The 16594-nt window shown below is 36.8% G+C and overlaps 1 protein-coding gene across 3 annotated transcripts in view; it reads left to right on the forward strand.

The window, feature by feature from the left end:
* LOC141450711 (zwei Ig domain protein zig-8-like) overlaps positions 1-16594 on the forward strand; it is a 480655-nt gene that overhangs the window by 244672 nt on the left and 219389 nt on the right. For all 3 annotated transcript variants that reach the window (XM_074121414.1, XM_074121413.1, XM_074121412.1), the window contains one exon: positions 12543-12602. The gene's annotated coding sequence lies outside the window, so the exon portion shown is untranslated. The remainder of the gene's footprint in view (positions 1-12542; positions 12603-16594) is intronic.

Genomic DNA, 16594 nt, shown 5'->3' on the forward strand with positions numbered 1-16594 from the left:
CATGAAAATCGGTTCACGCGTTTAGGCGCTACCTTCTTTATAAAAAGAGGTAACAAGAAGAAAAAGATTTTCTGAAAATGCCGTTTTTCCCAGTTTTTGCTAACTTTTTTCTAGAAACCCTATTAGATCTACTATGTTATTAGGGAAAAAATTAAAGTTATAAAAGAGGATTTGGCCAACATTATGAAGAAAATTTGGGAATTTTCTCTTTTATAGTAAAAATTTTGACGATCAACCCTTTGTACAGCTGTCCTATAGGACAGTTTTAATACGAACTCAATTATTGCGTCTAATACAATTATCTAAATTTCTAAATGTCCACTATTTGCAGATTTTAGTTATGTTACGGACACAAAGAGTAATTCTGAAACCTATTTTTGTTTTGTTAAGGGAAGCTCAAAACGTGTTTTCCACCGGAAATAGAAAACTTGCAGTACTTCCCGTTTTCCAGGAATAAGGAAAAGTAAAGAAAAATTTATGATTTTTTATTTTAAAGAAGAAAAGTAATTTATGCCCATAACTGGGAGTTATACGAGACCAACATTGCGCCCTCTATCCCAGTCAACTCGCAGGGTGAGTGAGAAAAAAATAGGTTAACGCCCCAAACCATGCTATTAAATAGCGCCTAGCGAGGCAGAGGCGGTTTGTATGTAGGGCTACAGCGTGACTAGCTCCCTACCAGCTAGGATTATCCTGTGTAAATACACTCACTGGTAGTTAGTGTGTGTGGTGTTTGATATATACCAAAGTTAGATTGGTGGACCCGTTCCCCACAGTCTGGCACGCCCGTCTGTTTCATCAAATAAAGCTTCTCTAACGTTCCTAACGCGCACAATTTACACTCAGACTAGGATAGGGACCATTTTGTAGTTTTTTTTTTGTTTTTTTTTAGGACCTCCACTAGGCTAGAGAAATGCGTGCTCATTTTATTGAATGCGTCAATGAACTCTGGAGAGAAATAGGGACAACATTGGGTTATTTATTTATTTTTGTCATTGTGTTAGTCCGTGGGTGTAATGGTGGAAAATTTCTGGCCATTTTCCGAGGTAACTAATTTTGTATTTAAGGGGTTTTTCTTCCCTTCTATTTCTTGTTTCTTTTTCTAAAATATGGATATCTAATTTTAAATGGATTAGAAAAATAAAAATTTGATTTACCCCCCCCCTAAGCGGAAATTTAATTTCAATTAAAACCGGAAATGTACATTTAGAGGTCCCCCTCAATATGTTTGTCTCTACGTCTTTGAGTTAAACTCTACTGAGTGGAGTTCCTTCGGTGCTTACTCCAATCCAAAACCCAAGTTTCTGCATCTTATAGAAGATTAATTAAGAAGGTCAGCCTTGTGGTTTCTGCTCCAGAGCTCTCAGTTTAGTCCTGCGAATTCCTCTTCCTTATTTACTCTCTCTCTTATTCCTAGCAGAAGTATCCAATCATTTTCGTTGCTAGTGAAAAAAAAAAAATACCTAGAATATTGGGCGCCACGATAGCCGAGCGGTTAAGATACTAGACCCGCAAAGCTAAGATGTATTGCTGGTTTAGTGGGTTCGATTCCCCGGTGTCTAGGCCTTGCATTTTATTTAATGGTTAATAAAAGAAATTTACAGTAAAGTATGTTAGGCAGTGATAGATTAGACTCGCAAAGCTAAGATGTATTGTTGGTTTAGTAGGTTCGATTCCCGGTCTTAGGCCTTGCATTTTATTTAATGGTTAATAAAAGAAATTTACAGTAAAGTATGTTAGGCAGTGATAGATTAGACTCGCAAAGCTAAGATCTATTGTTGGTTTAGTAGGTTCGATTCCCGGTCTTAGGCCTTGGATTTTATTTAATGGTTAATAAAAGAAATTTACAGTAAAGTATGTTAGGCAGTGATAGATTAGACCCGCAAAGCTAAGATGTATTGTTGGTTAGTGGGTTCGATTCCCCGGTCTTAGGCCTTGGATTTTATTTAATGGTTAATAAAAGAAATTTACAGTAAAGTATGTTAGGCAGTGATAGATTAGACTCGCAAAGCTAAGATGTATTGTTGGTTTAGAAGGTTCGATTCCCGGTCTTAGGCCTTGCATTTTATTTAATGGTTAATAAAAGAAATTTACAGTAAAGTATGTTAGGCAGTGATAGATTAGACTCGCAAAGCTAAGATGTATTGTTGGTTTAGTAGGTTCGATTCCCGGTCTTAGGCCTTGCATTTTATTTAATGGTTAATAAAAGAAATTTACAGTAAAGTATGTTAGGCAGTGATAGATTAGACTCGCAAAGCTAAGATGTATTGTTGGTTTAGTAGGTTCGATTCCCGGTCTTAGGCCTTGCATTTTATTTAATGGTTAATAAAAGAAATTTACAGTAAAGTATGTTAGGCAGTGATAGATTAGACTCGCAAAGCTAAGATGTATTGTTGGTTTAGTAGGTTCGATTCCCGGTCTTAGGCCTTGGATTTTATTTAATGGTTAATAAAAGAAATTTACAGTAAAGTATGTTAGGCAGTGATAGATTAGACCCGCAAAGCTAAGATGTATTGTTGGTTTAGTGGGTTCGATTCCCGGTCTTAGGCCTTGGATTTTATTTAATGGTTAATATGAGAAATTTACATTAAAGTATGTTAGGCAGTTAAGAGACTAGACCCGCAAAGCTAAGATGTATTGTTGGTTAGTGGGTTCGATTCCCCGGTCTTAGGCCTTGGATTTTATTTAATGGTTAATATGAGAAATTTATAGTAAAGTATGTTAGGCGGTTAAGAGACTAGACCCGCAATGCTAAGATGTATTGTTGGTTTAGTGGGTTCGATTCCCCGGTCTTAGGCCTTGGATTTTATTTAATGGTTAATATGAGAAATTTATAGTAAAGTATGTTAGGCAGTTAAGATACTAGACCCGCAAAGCTAAGATGTATTTATGGTTTAGTAGGTTCGATTCCCCCGGTCTCTAGGCCTTGGATTTTATTTAATGGTTAATATGAGAAATTTATAGTAAATTATGTTAGGCAGTTAAGATACTAGACCCGCAAAGCTAAGATGTATTTATGGTTTAGTAGGTTCGATTCCCCGGTCTCTAGGCCTTGGATTTTATTTAAATGGTTAATATGAGAAATTTACAGTAAAATTTGTTTGCTATTCGCCTCCGTCCACGACACCTAATTTAGTATTTGGACGTTAAGCCCGCCTAAAAAAAAGAGGCGGTTACATTACTTTACTTTTTTACCTAGAATATTCTAAAAATCAACCCAAATAACTAAATACAAATTTTTACTCAATTTGAATAATAAAAGTTTTCGCCATAAAATTTTAAATGCTTTTTCTATTGTAATTAAAAGCAATAATTTTTTATTATTATTATTTTAATTGCAGTGGAAGAGTTTCCATTAAGCCGGATAATCCATGGAGATAATTATTTTGACTTTTCCGGCTGAAAGATAATCCTACTAGTTGATTATTTAATCGCCGCAGAATGAAAATTCAAAAGAAAGCTCAATATATAATCAGTATTTCCCACCCCGAAATATAGGTATAAACGTTGTAACTTTACCTTAACTTGAAGGTTGAATATTATTACCTTCTTTAATTAGGCATTTTCCTCAATTTCCTTAATAGCTTTTCCTTCCCATTCTGTCTCTCTTGTAATCCTTAGGGTTTTACTTTATTTTATTTTTATTTTTTTCTTTAATAATAAGGAAAATGGGGGAAAAACTGTTACTAAGATATTGCAAATTTTTAGGATTGTCATTTTTTAATTACAACATTACGGGATTCATTTTAGTTCTAGTAAAATCTCCATTTCCTGTTTGAGGTATATTTTTATGGGGGCTACATTGGAAAATGATCCTATTTGGGAAATGTTTTTTAATTAGTTTCCTTTCCCATTTCTTGCTTATTTTATCAGGCGTAAAAGAACATTTTCTTTTTATCTCTCTTACTCTCTCGTACATAAATTTGAATGGCCGAAAGTAGCGGCCATTTTCTGGCACCATTTTTTTTTTCCATTTTCATTTCTGTGATGGCGTCAAGATGACGTAGTAGCAGTTATAACATTGATAATTTTAAGTATCTAAGAGGAAATTAAAAGCCGGAAGTGCCCCTTTAGAGAATAAATTTTCCGCTTTCCATCACATTTTCCGTAAAAATTCCAACTTTCAAAAACGTTTTGTAGCTCTTTTATTTTATCTATGTATTTATTTTTTATTTTTTTAACCTGCCATTACGATCGAATGCTCACTTTATTCTCTGGCAGACTAAAGCCCAACTTCCAAATTAGGTGTCTTGATGCACGTCTTTACTAGAGCAGAAGTACAACACATTTATCACGAACCCATATCCGCTTTTGTGTGGACGCTATATGAATATCAAGCTGCACTCATGTCTCAAAGCTTTTGAAAGCGATGAGCTTGGCCTGCATCTTGTTAATTATCAAGCACAAAGCTTGCTAACAAGAACTAAGTATTATTAACTTAGAGTAGAGTTGTGGCTTTCATGTTGTAGCCAGATATAATCAAGTTGTATATCCTGTCTGAAGTGAATGCCATTTATTCCGCCGACTGAGTCTGTTCCTTTATCACCTGGTGGTTTGCTTTCTAAATGGGAAATTTTAATGAAGTGTAATTGGCCACGCAGCATCCTTAGTAGAATCTAGAACTTTTTAATAACTTGATAACTTTCTCTCACTATACTAAGGTGCTGCTAAACCGGAAATAAGGTACTACTAAAGAGGAAGTAGCGCGATTGTGTCAAATTTTTGATATTTCCCTTTTTGACTAAATCGGTAAGACGCCACGATAGCCGAGCGGTTATAGGCTAGACCCGCACAGCTAAGATGTATTGCGGTACTAGTCTATATTCATAATGGTTTATATGAGAGATTTACAGTAAAGTATAGTTAGCTAATCGCCTCCGTGCACGGCACCTAATTTGGTAGTTGGACGTAAAGCCTGCCTGAAATAATAGGCAATTACTTTACTTACCTTACTAAATCGGTACTGGAAAAATAACTGATCTCAGTTAGGCATTACTGATGGACAAGAAAATGGGTAGATGCTCTTAATTCTGTCTCGTTAAAAAAATTTGGGCTGCCGTAGGAGGAACTAACTGTTTAAGAGGCGACCAGCACTTGTCCGGAGACGAACTACGACCTTAGTGCGTGTAACTTGCCTTTTTTTCACTTCCTGTGATAAAAACTAATACCTTTGGCAATAACTGCCTTCCGGCAACCCCATCAAATTCTAACGACCCATTGAACACAAGTCCATTCAATAAAGGGCCGACGTTTTTCTTTTTTGTAAGAATAGTTTTCTTTATTACTTGACTTCCCTTTAGGGCTCCCAAGGAAGGAGCATTCAGTATGTCGATCGCGTCGAATTTTATTAAAAAATTGACCTTCTACCGGATACGCAAGTTCTATGGTACCATCCAAGGGGTTAGGAGGTATATGACAGAGAGGATGGATGGAGGATGGAAGCGGATGCTCTACTCGGGCTTCCCATGCCTGGGTCATTATTAGAAGTAGATGCAGTATTCTTCTCCTAATTAGAGACGCTAAATTTAGGATAAGGTAAGTCAAGTAATTGCGGACTTTCTGTGCTAGATGTCCGCTCAGATGTCGTGGGCGGGGGCGGATACCTAACACACTTAATTTTTCTAATTGAACGTATTAAAAAAAAAAAAATAAAGTGCATAAGTTGATAGCAGAGCTAGCAATGAAATATGAATGTATTTAAAAGTTTTAGAATGAATAGAAGAAAATGATTAGAGAAGGATTACGGTGATTTTAATTTCGGCTAAGCTATAAGGATGGCAGGAATATAGAGTACTGATCTAGCCATTAGCTGTAAGGTTTATGTAAATAGTTGTATATAGTAGAGGGATGAATGAGTGAAGCGAATGTATTTATAAGTAAGAATGGAGAGTGAGTGATATTCTAGTGATAAGCACCTAGACGATGCTGGCTGTATAGATAGACGATACTGGCTGTATAGATAGACGATGCTGGCTGTGTAGATAGACGATGCTGGCTGTGTAGATAGACGATGCTGGCTGTATAGATAGACGATGCTGGCTGTGTAGATAGACGATGCTGGCTGTATAGATAGACGATGCTAGCTGTATACATAGTCGATTCTGGCTGTATACATAGACGATGCTGGCTGTATACATAGACGATGCTGGCTGAATGGCGAAAGCCAATGCCCCAAAAAAAAAAAAAAAAAAAAGGACTAGACCGGGAACCGGGACCCAATACCACTATCATCATAGCTTTGTGGGAACAAATACGGCAATACTAAGGAGTATCATCTCGGCAGTACTCTTTACCTAGAGAATATGTTCTCGTTAAAAAGTGGCCTAAGGGGAGTTGCACCTAGGAATGGTTTTTCCCTATCTGGGGCTCATTAGGGATTAGGTCCTCCCTGGAATTCTCTATTTCATTGATTTGAGGGTCTTCTTTGAAGGAGGGAAGTAAATGAAAAGAAGTATTGTTGGTACTTTTTATCCATTTTTTCCTTAATTCCTTGGAACTAGGGGTGTCCTGTTAATTAGTTTTTTTACGGGAACGCCTAGGCTTATGTAGACTTTAATTTTTTAAAATATTTTTTATGCACCAATAAGGATTTAGTAATCCTTATTTAGACGGTAAGCGTGACATGACGTCGCAGTTAGTTATTTTAATAGCAAATCATGCAATGCAATAATAACCACATTTATGCAATAAGACTTACATTTACATAAATTAGAGAATTCAGAGCTGGATCTGACCTCCATGCGACCAGAGGTAGACAATTGTATTCACGTAATTTTTTTAATTTTTTTTTTTTTTTTTTTAACATATCAACCAATTTTCGTTAAAACAGAAATCATCTTTAGTTCCGGAACGCGTTCCTGTCCAATAAGGATGTACTGGAAGGACGTTACGGAGCGTTCCGGCTCGAATACACCACTACCTGGAACCTGTGTTCTTCCTAGAACTTCCCTGGAGAATCTGGGATATTGGTTTCATCCTCCTAGAAGTACTGTAGGATGAGAACTTCGATGTGTAAAATTTAAAAAACAAAAAAACAAAATTATTCGTGTAGATCGATGTTCTAATTTCAATTTTCATTTTGATATTTGCATATGCAATCAAATATTCACCCCATATGTCTGTTTTCCACTGGGAGTGAAAACTTCCATCATCCAATGGAAGATTTAGTATTACCTGTAGAACTCGATCAGATACAGCATGACTAAATAATTTATGTAAACAAAATTTCAATTTCAAAACCGGATTCATTAAATCAAATAAACTGTATTAAATAACTAATAAATTTGTTTTGCGTCACTCCAGAAATGTTTTGATGTAATTTTCATTAACTGGGATTTGCATTTTCCCAGGGAATACGTAGTTGGGAGGAGATGTTTCCCGAATCTGCAGAGCACCAGACATTAGATCTAGAGTCAACTGGAATGGTGATAAAGGAAAGAACGTGTTGGCAGGCTTTTCCCCCTCCCATTTGTGGTCGGAAAAAAGAAAACTGGTTTAAAAAAAAAAAAAAAATTATGATCTTGTTATCTAGAAATTTTCTTTTCTGGGAAAAATAAACATAAAAAAAAAATGATAAGCACCTATCTGTGTATTTGAACGGTTGTGGAAAATAGATTTTCTTTTTTCTTTTTTTTTCTCTTCTCACTCACTCTCGCGTGGAAATGGAAAACCCAAACTATAACCGTTTCCCTTGCTCCCTTGCTTTGCTTCCTGCTTTAGCATGATCAAACTCATAAAGTGTTTACCCGAAAATTTTCTTCCACCGAGTGTTGAGGGGATGCTGTAAGATTCTTATCTTTACACTTTATCTTCCCCACAGATGCTTTCTTATTCGTTTACACATTCTATCTGGATTACACATTTTATATTTGTATTCTCCTATTTACTTATTGGTATTCTATCTACAAGTTTGCAGATACTTGTTAGTTTACACGGGGATATTTATAATCCCCTTCCTAAGGGAACTATCTGACTTCCTCTAACGACAGTTCTCGGATTATTTTTTTTACTGTAGACAAACATTAAACTCAAAATGCCCAAAATGAATTCCCCCCCCCAAAAAAAATATTCAAGTAAAAACTATATCTAAACAGGAAGTTACAATAAAAAAAATAAATCCATTCCATAAATGAGTACTTCCGGTCCTTTCAGCGTTATTTCCGGGATTTCCTGAAACTAACTAATTATGTTTTGAAAAAAAAAATTAAAACCCCCCCCTTTGTAGTATAAAAACCGCGCAAGGTCGTACTGAAATGGTACATTACAGGTAAGAACAACCCACTCGGTCACCCTGGAGTCGCTTCAACGACGATTTCCTGGATAAATTTCACCCAAAATCTAGACCAACCCTAGCGCAATGAGAAAAGGAAGTTTTCACAAAAATAACTGGAACTTTCTCCAGAGAAAAAATAAAAAAATCTTAAACAAAAAAGAAAAAGTGAAAATGCTTACTTCCGGCTTGTGAAATTTTATTCATACTCGGAATTTTTACTGCACATTTAATTCTTGTTTTTATAAAATGTTAGGAAACAAAGCCCGTGCTTTGTCACTCGGAGCTTTTACGGTACAATTTCGGCCTACTTAATAGATACGTATATTATTGGTCATGAATAGTATTCTTCAAGTTAACAGCATCACGGTTGTTAATTTGAGCATATTAAAATTTTAAATATTTATATTGCACTAGATTCTGCAGGGGTCGCCAAACTTTTTTGATCATGGACCCCCCTATATATAATTTTTCGAAATCTCCATCGACCCCCATAAAAGTAATTTTCAGTTAAGTAAAATAAAACTATCTATTTAGGTACTGTGTTTTGTACATTTATTTTATGATTTTAAACATTTATTAAAGTAATTTTACATTGTGTAACCAATAGTTTTATGAAAAATATCTTCTTTTTTTTTAATTTATTTTGTTATTTACAATCTGTATAATACAATATACAATAAGTAAATAGGGAGATAGAAGTATAGAGGCGGAAAGGCAGGAGGAAAGAAACTGCCCAGCGGTAGCACTCTCTACAGGATTTTTAGACTGCGAGGAAGTCGCGGGGCCACTAGTGAATCAGTCGGCGCGTATTGTTAGGGACGTCTCTGGAGGCGAGAGACTCTACAAGAGGATTAGCGCTTGTCGAGAGAGTAGTATGGAATTTTTGATATTTAATCTTGGTGAGTTGGTCTATGAAGGGAATGTTGAGGTCGGTGTGAAGAGTGAGGTTAGTCACCGTAGAAAGGAGCGTCAGCTATCTGTCGGAGGAGTTTTGATTGAAATGTCCTGTACAGTCCGTACGTTTGTTGGTTTGGCTTAACCCCAAAGCTCTAGTCCCGTAAGTCCACATAGGTTTGAGAATCGTCCAAGTAGTCTGTAAAGCAGTTTCGCATGTTTAGTCATTGTTTGTCTTTTAAGTCTAGTGTGTGGGTTCCACGTGAGTCGTTTGTCTATGTAGAGCCCAAGGTAGCGCACCAGATCTGTACAAGGAAGAGGATTGCTGTTGAAGAGGACAGGTGGACAGGAGCCCCGCCGGAGAGTAAACGTGGCATGCTGGCATTTCTGTGGGTTCATTTTAATCCGCCACTTCTTTGCCTAGGAAAAATATCTTAATGTTGAAATTTAAATACCTTAATTATTTATTAAATAATAAGTAAAGTAACTACAGTATTGCTTCTTAATTGGAGATGGGTGTGTGCCTAGTGTTTCTTTGCAAGGTTCCGCTATCCTGGGTTCGAAATTGTTTTTCCTTCGGCCCCCCCGTGGCTCAGATTGACCCCTAATTTTGTTAAATTGACCCCTGGGGGGTCTATATAGACCACTTTGGTGACCTCTGACCTAGAGAAAGAAGTTCAATTTTTAATCACGAGTTCATGTTATTCAGGGATTCGGTCGGAGGGTATTTAAATGTAATTTTTTTTTTTGTTTAAATTTAATATAAATTCAAGCCTACTTACATAAATATGTGTATGGACGAAATGTAATTTATGATGTTGCTTGTCAAAGAGAGAGAGAGAGAGAGACTGCTCGGTGACGTTTAATAATACTCCCCTGAAATGGATATGTCACTAGGATGGACATCCTTTATTTGTTTCGTAATAATGACTATGAATACTAGGCTCTGAATAATTTATCGATGTCATGACAGTTTAAGACCCTTGTCGTCGGACATAATAACAGAAGTGAAGCCGCCAGAGAGCTCTGCAAACTCTCTAAGACTTGTACTTCACTGGTTACCAAAAGTGATTTATGGCGCGGGCAATGGAACTTTGGTCTGTACAGAACGAGCGACAAACTCAAATGTCAAAACTTTGAAATGGTTAAATATTTAATAAAATATTACATTTAAATATTTAATATTTATTTACATTTAATAAAATATTCATATTTTGTAATATAAGCGATTTCAATTGTTGTTTTCTTCTTCTTTTTTTTGGCATTGGCTTTCGCCATGCAGCCAGCATCGTCTAGGTCAGGGGAAAGGCAACCTATTTTAAGTAGAGAGCCATTTCTCCTTAAATAATTTTAATAAATCTAAAAGTGTTTTCAATGAATTAAACAACTTGATAACTAACACTGTTGTGGTGCTCGTGAACACGTTTTCTTGTAAAACAAACGTAATTTCTCATACGAAGACAAAAGGAATCCTGGAAAATGATATACCGTTTGAAAGCCCATTAAACAAGGAAACTTTTATAAAACGTGGCCAGCACCTAGGTCTGATAATGATCACGTAAGGGCCTAATAAGTTTTCTTAAAAATGTCGATTACTTTTTATTTTTCCAGCATTCGGAGGAAGATTGAGGCTGTTTGGAGAATAACTTATGCTTCAAATTGGTATCAATGTTTAGAAAATTTATCTGCCTTTCTAACCGTGTCTTCAGAATCGAATTTGGACTAAAACTTTCTGAGTAATAACATTTTTATTGGAAAAAAGTAATGATTTTAGAAAAAAAAAATTGAAAGTGACGTCACTCAAGAACAGAGGAAAATATGAAGTTGGCCAATACGTCATTGAACTCCATCTTAGATGTACTTCACACAGTAGGCCTATAGACAATACTTACTGGTTCACCCTGTATATTGTATGTACTGTATTTTAATATAATTCTATTCAATTTCTAACCTATCACATTTAAAATTCTTTTTGAAAAAATATCTTTACTGTAATAAATGAAATTTTCATCTGTTTCAATAAAATTATAATATATAATATATTTTTGAACAGGCTGAAGAGCCGCGAGTTGCCGACCCCTGACCTAGGTGCTTATCACTAGAATATCACTCACTCTCCATTCTTACTGATAAATACATTCGCTTCACTCATTCATCATTCTACTATATACTGCTATTTACATAAACCTTACAACTAATGGATGGATCAGTACTCTATATTACTGCCATCCTTATAGCTTAACCGAAATTAAAATCACCGTAATCCTTCTCTAATCATTTTCTTGCATTCATTCTATATAACTTTTAAATACATTCATATTTCATTGCTAGCTCTGCTATAGATTTAAGCACATAGATGTTGGTGGTCTAGTCCTTTAATATTTTTTTTAATACGTTCAATTAGAAAAATTAAGTGTGTTAGGTATCCGCCCCCGCCCACGACATCTGAGCGGACATCTAGCACAGAAAGTCCGCAATTACTTGACTTACCTTATCCCAAATTTAGTGTCTCTAATTAGGAGAAGAATACTGCATCTACTTCTAATAATGATCCAGGCATGGGAAGCCTGAGTAGAGCATCCGCTTCCATCCTCCATCCATCCTCTCTGTCATATACCTCTTAACCCCTTGGATGGTACCATGGTACTTGCGTATCCGGTAGAAGGTCAATTTTTAATAAAATTCGACGCGATCGACATACTGAATGCTCCTTCCTTGGGAGCCCTAAAGGGAAGTCAAGTAATAAAGAAAACTATTCTTACAAAAAAGAAAAAAGTCGGCCCTTTATTGAATGGACTTATCCTTCTCTAATCATCTTCTTGCATTCATTCTATAACTTTTAAATACATTCATATTTCATTGCTAGCTCTGCTATAGATTTAAGCACATAGATGTTGGTGGAGAATATTATGTCTTCGTAGCGAAATGGTGCATCTAAATCTACCTGTATATGTCGTCAAACATTCGTTTCCATTGTTGTATAATTTTTTTTTTGACCCTTTGCTCTGAAAACATTTCAGTGAAGTGGCACTTTCGGTGAACAAATTTCTTTGCAATCAAAATTTTATTGTCGAATCCAATGGTCGCGCACTCAAATTGATTGACTGTATTGATCATTGTGATTTTTTATTTTTGGAATTTTACTGACCACACGCAACACCGGGGGGGGGGGTTCTAGTATGGTCAAGAGCGTGGCTTTGTAAGTGCGGGATCACCCAGATCGAATCCAGCACACGGCTACTTTTTATTTGTAAGAAAAAAAGTTGTTTAAAGTAAAGTATGAGCTTCCGCCCATGTCCACGACACCTGAGGAAAGTAGGCGATTACTTTACTTTTCGTAGACAAATAGCTAATAAATCTTTTAATTTTGTTTCAGAGCTATTCCTGTGACAACCTGATATCCTTTTTTTTGGATTTAATTCAGGCCCTAAAATTGGTGAGTGGTACCTCTTAATATACAATCGTATTATAGTATGTAAATGTGTTGTTGACATTATCAAATCTCTTAACGTGAGCGAGTAATTTACTTAGACATAGACGGAGGAAAAGGGAAATGACATCAACCAAAACTTAGTTAGCAAAGAAACTTGTATATCCTGTTTCTCTACGGACTTCCTCCGTTAGTACGTTGATTGGCAGAGACAATCCTGTCTCCTGGGCTTTCTCTCTTCTACTTCCGCCAATCCCACCACTTACTGTCGTATAGATCCAGACTGACATAAACTGGCCGGCCAGGATTTAAGGTAGGCCCCCGATGTTTCCCGGTCCATTCCTTATCTCTTAGAGAAGGTAGTCTAAAGTGTCCAAATAAGAATGATCCTGTAGTAAAGTGTTGTAGTAGCTGCAAAATTGGGAAGTCTTCCTAGTAAAACTTTGGAGTGAATCGTTTCGTTTAACTGTCTCAAAAATGGTTTCAAGAAGAGACAGAGCCTCACCTTCTCGAAGATATCTGGTTTCTAACAAACTGAAACTGCCTGAAAATCTGATTGATAAGTACTGGATGTAAATTCTGTCTTGAATAGTGCCTTCAACATGTATTACACAGAAATCAGCCGGTTGGATTTGATTGAGGAATACCCCTGCGGCATAATTGCGATATTCTAAAGAAAAAGGCACAAATCAGACTTGCGGGTAAAAAGTTGCGTAGAATCTTATTACGTAGTATACTACTTCTTTGCTAAAGAAATGTAAAACTTCTAGAGCAAATAAACTATTATTATTATAATTACTGTTCATTATTTTTGGTGACTGAATCATAGTTTCAACAGGATGAAAAATTAATGCCAGTTTCAGTCATGATATATTTTTATTATGCCGCGAGCTTTCAACTAAGGGACTAGGTCATCTTCAGGGCTTATTTTACATCATTAGAGGGTTAGTGTGTCTTCTGTCTTGTCTGCTCATGGACTGAGTGTGATTAGTCTAAATAGTGCGATAGAAATGATATATTTAGTCAAAAGACAGAAAACAGTCTAAATTCCAAAAACTGACACCAACAATTTAAACAACATATACGGCCAACTTACTACAAAAATACTTGTGACAATTGGCAACACTGACTTCCTTACAGCCAAACACATATCACACACAGACCGATCACATTCAGTCCATGAACAAGACAAGACAGAAGACACACCAACCCTTTAATGATGTAAAAACCAGGTGGGAGTCCAGTATGCTAACCGCATTGCTAATCCCTTCCCTTTCATCCTATTATTATTTTTTTTTTAGCGCATCAACAGCTGAGGTTATTAGCGCTCGGAGCTTTTTTCAGTGCACTGCCGGCCTCCGGACAGTGTTCTCTCGTTACAGACAACACTGTCCATCACCGGACAGTGAGCTGTAAAAAGCTCCTAGGAAGAGAAAATCTAAGGGTTAGCAGCTGGATTCGAACCCGGGACCTCCGCGTGGGAATCGAGTACGCTAACCACATAGCTAATCCCTCCCCTTATTATTATTATTATTATTATTTTTTTTTTTTCCAAATCCCTCGCGGCCCGCAGGCAAGGGAGGAACCTGTTTTCTTTATCTGGTATTACGGTTCTAACTGGAACCGGACAATTGTCCTATGATAAAGACAAAAGAAAAAGAAAAATATGTCCGTGCTAGTCTCTGGCGTCTTCCCTTAGCACTTCCCTTACAATGCGGCAGGTGTGGAGAACCACAGCCTGCTGCATCTCGTATATGATGGTCCTCCTGATTCCCATCATGCAGAGGCCCTCCCCCCAGCGACCGCGCCACAAGTCCCGTGGCTGAAATAATCAACGGGACTATCTCCACCCCTGAGACTCCTCTCCATACAGCAGATATTTCTGCCGCCAGTGGCCTGTATTTAGCCAATTTCGTGGTATACGCGCGGGCTATGTTGGCGTCATCCGGGACAGATACATCAATCAGCCACACCCTGCCTGTTATTTTGTTATGCCAGATCACATCCGGCCGGGTGTTGGCGACGGCATGGTCCGTCAGTACCTCTCTGTCCCAGTACAAGAGACACCGCGCGTCCGTATTATTATTATTATTATTATTATTATTATTATTATTATTATTATTATTATTATTATTATTATTATTTGGCCTTGTGTTCTTAGCAAACAGCCAAGGGTTATGTTGCTTTAAAGGGTTTATTGTTTAAGTTGTGAGGCTACTATGACGGGGTAACATTATATAGTGGTTTAATGTTGTTATTATTTTTAATTTGGTTTTACTGTTAGTATTGTATAATTTGTATTGGGTTTGTGGAGAAAACGGTTTGTCCTATAGTTTGAGATGATTGGTTTTTATAAAATTGTATATGTTTAAGGTATTTGATCGGTTTGGTTGGCTATCGTCAATAAGTTGGCAGGTAGTGGGCATTTTGAGTCAATTAACAGCGTTTCAAAGCTGTTCTCCGTCTTTCTTAAATTTATCGCAGTCTAAGGATTATGTGGTTTGCATCGGGAAGGCACGGTCCAAAACACATTGTGGATCTATACTTATTCCTATTCTAGCCAAGCGATGGATGTGAATAGTTATGGTTACATCTTAACCTGCTAATTGTATTGTAAAAAGTTCTATTTTCGCTATAATTATGGGAACCAAGGTTTTTTTGGGTATGAATGGCTGGACGGATGTTGTGTAGAATGTGCCTTTATTGTTGTTCGTTGTTAAGTACATTTTTTCCCATTCTGCATAGAGGGATTTTTTGGCGTGAATACGCCTTTAAATTTGCTATCATATGGAGGCAATCCAAAAAACCTAATGATAACTAAAATCGGGGGATACAGTTTGGCAATATAGTTGCGAATCTATCGTCTACATCCAAAATTAAATTAGACCACTGGCTAGCTAAAGGATCAAAGAATTCATTACCATAAGCGAGGACTGTGACGCATCGCGCGCGCGGTGGAGGGGGAAGCGCCGCCGTTTTGAGATCATTTTGCTGCGTATCGAGATTTGCAATTAGTATAACTTTTGACTCGGGGAAGCTACGATGTTCGTTTTAAGTTTTAATCGTCAGCTGTCGTCACAATCTATCGATTGTATGTAAAACATTAGTGTAAAATAGTGACAGTGAATATAATAAGGTGTTATAAAAATATATTATCAAAAATATATAATGTCGACCTATACGCGTCGAAAAGCCAAATCCAAATACAGAGATCGTATACGGTTGGAAAGGGCTTCTCAAGAACAATCGAATAAAACACCATATGACCGAGTCAAGCTGTGCCGGGAACGTAAAAGAATGAATGCGGCCGAGCGCATCAACGACGGTGTCCAGTACATCTGCAGCTGGGGCGGTTGAAATTATGCAAGTGGATGATGGAAATCGCTTCTACATCGACAACGGACTGTATAGGCATAGATTGTGTTCGATTGTCGATTTGTTTCCTAGATTTCATCCTAAATACATAAATAGAAATATTTTCTATAAAAAATGTAACTCCGTTACGTAAACGTATTCACGTACAACACACGGCCGTGTCCATGGCACAGCCACAGATTTTTTTTTTTTATATATATCGGAAGGAAGTAATAAGGGGCTGTGGGAATAAATTAATTTAATTGGCTCTTTAGCTATTGAATCCACTATTTCGTTACCCGGAAATCCGGTATTCGCCTTAACCCAGATTAGATATATAAGTTTACCTGAGTTTAGAATGTTATTCATTAAAGCAATAGTGTTAAATAGTGTTAGTCGGAGCGCTGTTTCCGGGATCTATTATTATTACTATTATTGTTATCTGGTTGGTAAGTAAAATAAATTGAGTGAAAAAGGCAACCACTTTTGCCCTTTGCAGTTAGCCAATCAGAGCACTCCATTGCTGAATGATCAGGCACCCAGCACACATGGTAAGCGCAACTTAGCAAGGGGTGGGCACTTAGGTTAGTCTTGATATTTTACAGCAGTCTTCAATTTTTAGTTTTCACTATGGTTGCTTTTTT

Source organism: Rhodnius prolixus, unplaced genomic scaffold (genome assembly GCF_049639745.1).
Source record: "Rhodnius prolixus isolate KJV_2025 unplaced genomic scaffold, Rpr scaffold_8, whole genome shotgun sequence".
Taxonomy (NCBI): Eukaryota; Metazoa; Arthropoda; class Insecta; order Hemiptera; family Reduviidae; genus Rhodnius; species Rhodnius prolixus.